Source organism: Ammospiza caudacuta, chromosome 14 (assembly GCF_027887145.1).
Source record: "Ammospiza caudacuta isolate bAmmCau1 chromosome 14, bAmmCau1.pri, whole genome shotgun sequence".
Lineage (NCBI taxonomy): Eukaryota > Metazoa > Chordata > Aves > Passeriformes > Passerellidae > Ammospiza > Ammospiza caudacuta.
In genome coordinates this window covers 13,003,940-13,009,600 of record NC_080606.1, presented here as the reverse complement: position 1 = coordinate 13,009,600, position 5,661 = coordinate 13,003,940, and the positions used below count along the sequence as shown (strand labels likewise).

General features: G+C 41.3%; 1 long non-coding RNA gene across 1 annotated transcript; it reads left to right on the top strand.

Moving 5' to 3' along the window:
- Nucleotides 1-2,246: 2,246 nt before the first annotated feature.
- LOC131564084 (uncharacterized) lies at nt 2,247-3,733 on the top strand. Its single transcript, XR_009275356.1, has 3 exons — nt 2,247-2,375; nt 2,832-2,931; nt 3,693-3,733. It is a non-coding gene; the product is annotated as an uncharacterized LOC131564084 (long non-coding RNA).
- The last annotated feature ends 1,928 nt before the right edge of the window (nt 3,734-5,661 follow it).

Sequence of the window (5,661 nt, the reverse complement as noted above, 5' to 3'; positions counted from 1 at the left end):
TACTGGCAAAGTTCCCTGGTTCTAACCACTCATTGGTTTCTCTGGACACTCACCATCCAGTTTCACTTCTGTCTACTGCCCCTCTGGGCTTCTGGCAGGACACGGTCACCAAATGAAGCCAAATCTCTTTTTGGATAGTGGCAAATGGGGCCATTTTTGTTGTATTAGAGGTATAATTCTCACATGAACATCACACCCAAAGCAATGTTCTTGCAGTAACAAGTCAAGTGTCCATGCTGGTGTGTGGGTGAGGTGTCCTCCAGTGCATCAGGGTGGAGTGCACAGCATCCATCCAGCAAAATTCTCTTCTGCTCCTAGGAGCATTTTTCTGGCTAGTCTTCCTTCCTGTACAATTAACTATTTAGCACTTTACTGCTCAGAAAATTTGATTGTACTCTAGCAATGGTCTATGAGCACCTTCCACAACCTGATTTTCCAAATTGCTCCCTGGCCTCTATTTCCACCAGTATTCTCCAGAAACAATTGGGCCATGTTTCATTGTAATGTCAAAATTGTACTTTTCTGCATCTAAATGATAATTTTGTTGTCTAAGGATAAGGTTTTCTGATTTAGAGTTGCTGCTTTGGTGTTTTATCTCATGTTAAATATCCATGCTGAACACTGTGCTTTCCTAGAGGGATACAAAAAATAGTGAAGGTTGCAACTGCAAACCACATTACTTTCTGATTTCCTGAATGGCATTGGGCTATTCAGAGTTTGAGATATCACAAGTAGAGGTCCTATCACAGACCTTATGTGCCATGGGATACACTCCGGTAATTCAGACTTAATACTGAACAGATAAAAGTAATGTTAAATAATCACATTTACAGGAAACTGTTTTGCTTTGTTGACTGTGCTAATAATAAAGTTCTGCAGGGCGAGAACATCTGGGTTTCTGTAATCCAGCCTGCTTTTGTTCAGGTTACTTTTTGTTTCCTGGGAAATGTTCAGTCTTAAAGGTCTTGATGATGACTTGTATTTGGATGTTTCTGCAGTTGTCCCTGAAGTGACACCCTACAATGATAGGCTTCAGGAGCTCGTGGGTGTGTTAATTTGAATTAATTATAGCAGCTTTGACTTGCCTTTGCTATGAAATTGACTTGCTTAATTCACCCACTAGACACTGTCACTATTAAATCCAGAAGGTTTATGAGGATAAAGGTTTTGGGATTCTGGTGACTCTTGCAAACACTTAATCAGAATAGAGCTGAAGTCATTCAAATGCAATGTCCCATGCCTGCATTTAGGGTTGATGGTCATTCATAAATTCAGGGCCATGCAAGTCTCAAATGTTTTTATTTGATATTATTCTAATTTGGAAGGTGTGGGGGTCTCTCTCTTCTGGGGAGCTGCATTAACCATGGATTTTCACTCTCTGTTCCCAAAACCAGCAATAAGTGGTCCTGGCGGGGAGAAGAGAGATGTGTGTGATAGTTGTCACTTCACTAAGTGAGAGCCACGATGGGGACAAGTTCATCAATGACAGGATGGCTCTGGGGGTCTGGGCTGCAGCTGGAGACCCTGGGCTGGCAGACCCTCAGGACAAGCACTTATCCCATGGCACAGGACCAGCTCCAGCTGCTTTGCTAAATTAACATGTCCAGCACTTTTCACAAGACTTCTCAGCTCTTGGGATATCCCAGTCTTGGGCAAGGGGGAGCAATCTTGTGCTGGGCTTGGAGGCACTGGAACACCCTGGGCTGGGAATGCTGGTGTGCAGCTACAGAGCTCTTCCTATGGTGTGACAAGGAAAAGCCTTAATCAAAGGCAACACATTTCTAAGGGCTCTTTTTTACCTTGTGTGCTGATGTTTCCCTAAGGAAAATGCTATGTTGAAATAACAGTGCTGAGCTAGCAGTCTCTGTTTGTGCCTTTTAAATCTGAAATCCAGAGGGGATGGCAGTCAGTGTTCATGGGAGGAGCACATCAAGGGGGGTACAGTGGCAGAAAGAACGGCAATTAAAATATTACCAAATGGAAATACAATTTTAAAAGGAGAGAGAGAGCAGGAGTCCTGTGTGCTTTCCCTGGGCTATGCTGGCAGGAGTGTGCCCCCGCAGATCCACTGCCCTTTGTGCTGGAATAATCACCCAGCTCTTGTGCAGTACTGGCAAAGGTCTCCATTCAACTCTTCCACCTATTTTTTTTTTTCCTACCTGAAGAATAAGTAGAGCAGGAAAGAGAGATGAAATTCTGTCGGCAGTTCCTGGATGAGCTGTAATGTGAGGCTTTTTGCCTTTCAGTGAGAATCAGAGAATTATATACTGCCCTGTCGAGCCAGACTCCAATATCCTGCACACACAGGGGCATGGATAATTTCTCTTTTTATATTCTTAACATTAAGACACTTCACCCCAAGATTAAGACTGCTGGTAAGTCAGCTTCATTGGTGCCTGGAACACTGCACTATGTACGCTGAATTTTTGTACCTAATACATGGAAGAAATTTTTTGTCTTTTCACATGTGCTTCTCTAGGGCTTTGTCTTCAATATTCTCTGAGTATGGCTGGAATGGTAAAAAAATCTGCTCCTCTGTCCTGAGCACAGCCAGGAGAGTTTCATGGAAGCCATGCTGCAGTTTTCCAAAGAGCTGCATTTCTTCTTCAGAATTAAATGCTTGATTAACAAAATGTGTTAATTTAAATCCAGTTGGAAATTAAATAAGTGATGGGAAGAACAAAGTGCCAGTTCAAAATACATAAGAGCAGTTTTGGGGACTTTCTACTGTATAGAAGGCACAGGGGTTTGCAAATGTGATGTATGAAGCTCTCACGGATCTGTGGTGAAACCATCTCATCCTCACAATGATCGAATTATCTGTGTGGCAGGGACTGTGCATAGAAGAGATGGGCACAATCTGAATGGAATAAAAACTGGAAACAGTTCATTGAATCCTCAGGCTCTTTTGCATGTGGTAAGGATACTAAGGTAAGAGCAAGATACCCTCTAAAAGGGTTAATTAGAATAACTTAAGAACAAGCTATGTTTTCCATAATAGTATGTGGTGTTCAGTCAATGTAGTGTTGAATAGTTTGGCTGCATCCTGTTTTAAACAATCATTGTGGATCAGCCTGGAATTTAAGGACAAATAAGCCATGGGAAAATAGAATCAAAGAAAAAAAACTTCAGTTAAGTTCACTGAAATTGAATTGACTGGGAATAGCATGGAATGGTGGAATTCAGGATGGATGAAATGTGATAAATAGGAAGAGCAGCCTGAGAGACCTCACTGAGCTCCTGCTCCTCTGTGGCAGGGAGAATGCAGACCTGAAAGTATATCCAGGGATAACTTTGCAGAAGCTGTTCCTAGTGATAGCTTTCCTTGAGTCTTGCTGTATCAATTAGTAATGATTTGTGGTTAGAGTAGTTCCATATTTCATTTGTTGTGTTTATTGTACAGGGCATTAACATACTGAGTAATGAACCTGGAGCAGCTGAGTGATTCAGCTGAGGGTTTGCTCACATGATGGAGCTGGTTGGTGATCAATGATGTTTTTGTTGTTCAGGAAAATGCTAGTTTTTACGAGCATTCCTTCCTCTGTGTGTAGTTACAGTGGAAAGCAGCATGCTTTAAAATGATTGTATCCTAAGTAGTCCTAGAAGTCCCAGTATTGAAAAAATGAAGCCTAAAAGTTATGTTTCCTATGGGGTTTTACATTCACTTTAATCATATTATTCTTCCTTTTAAGGAGCATCTCCAGGTGGTCAAAAACCACAGAAATTGATATAATCTCCTCTGACTACAAGTTTACATGGTAAGTCATTAGATATAGAATTTGCCTGTTTCTTTATGAGATTTAACACCTGACTTTGTCTCGGCCCTAAGAACATTTTCCACAACTCTGCACATAGAGACAATCCATTCCCTGCTCTGTGCATCCTTCAAACCTGTCAGAAATGCACATACAAATCAGGTGTCAGATATCTCAAGATCAAATCAAATAACCCCACAACCACATGAATGCAATTAAGATAAACATGTTCACAAACCCCCAGCAGATTCCAGCCAGCTCAGCCAATATCCTGGATGATAATTAGCATTAAAGGTGGGTACTTGGCTGTAGTCTGTGTGTTTTATATAAAATTACTGAGGTTTTTAATTTCTGGGGGCTTTTTCTTCCAAATTTCTTTTAGGTGTTTGGTGTGCATCAACTCGTTTTTTCTTGTCTTAGGAGTTTTGTAATTTTGCATGTGTTTTTGGCTGTGTGTCCATGAGCTCCTGGGCAGGCACACATCCATTCCTGATGAAGATCTTGTTTTCTTTAGGCTCCCCCAGCAGCTCCACCTTTGGCATATGGAGCTTGTGTTAATTAACTACCCTGCTGGCTGTAAGAGAAATACCCCTGCAAATCCAGGCTGATAATCCACATGAAGAAAAACAATGCAAAGAAAAGCTTACAGATACAATGAAGGAAAATGCAACTCAAATTTGGTTCACAGGAATGAAGCAGTGGTTTAGTTAATGACTAATTGCCAAAGGAGCTACACATATATGCATAGATGACCAAAACCAATATAGTTGATGAATCCCCATTCTATTTTACAGTCAGAGATAATTCATTTCTAATGACCCTCAGTATTTATGTCTGTGAGCATCAAATAAGAGAAAGGACACTAACTGTTCCAAAAATCTGGTTTATGCAGAAGATCAGAACACCTGTTTCTTATTGTTGGGGCTTTCTGAACTCTCAGAAATGTAAGAGAAAAATTGAATTGAATACACAGTTGAATTGCAAAAAGAAAGACTATTTTATGTATTAAAAAGTGCTTCTAATGACATCTATTTTCATAATAGTGTTTTGTGGAATGAATGGCTTGGACAAAAGCACTGGTAAATCGCCTGAAACAAAACTGCCTGAGAGCTGCTAATGGTAGGTAGCTCCTTGACTCCTTGTTATATTTCTTTCCTGCATTTAATCCTTCTCAGATCATTATGCAGAAGGACACTGCTTTGCTTAAAGGGTTATCAATGTCACCAGGCACTGGAAAAGATATGGGGGGCACTTTAGCCACCTTTTTGCAGATGTCCTTTTGAGAGCAAACAGAGTCTCACTGAGGCTGGAAACCCTCAGACAGGATCCCTGGAAAGGCCTTTCCACTCCTTCATGGTGGTGAATCTCCCTGGGTGGGTGATCAGCAGTGACCCCATCACTAACCATGCAGGAAATTTTCCATTTTAACTCCTATTTTTGCAACTTTTCCAGTGAAATTGTATTTACAGAGAGGGAGTTAAAATCTCCCTTAATCTTAACAGTATCTTTTGGCTCTGCTGCCCCAATCTCTCCTTGCCTCCATTGGGTGTTTCTATAGCAACTCCCCAGGGAGTTTTCCTGTTATCTGGGTGAAGTTAACTGGAAACAAGTAAATATACTTGAGATGAAGTGGTGTTGGGGAAGACTGATGAGGCCTTCAGAGCATGATCTGAGAAAGAAGCTGAACAATTTGCAGAACCTTCCTCGCTGTAAGAAGCTTGAAGCTCCTGCAGTCAAAGATTTTACCCAAAGTACACTTGTCCTCGGTTGTGCCAGCACAGTCCCAGGTACAGGAAAATTTTTCTGCATTAGTAATAAAGCATATGGAGCTCAAACTGGCCAAGCCTAGAGGTGCCTTCTGGGGAATGGGATTTTCACAGGCAGTTTGAGAAGATCGATTGTCCCT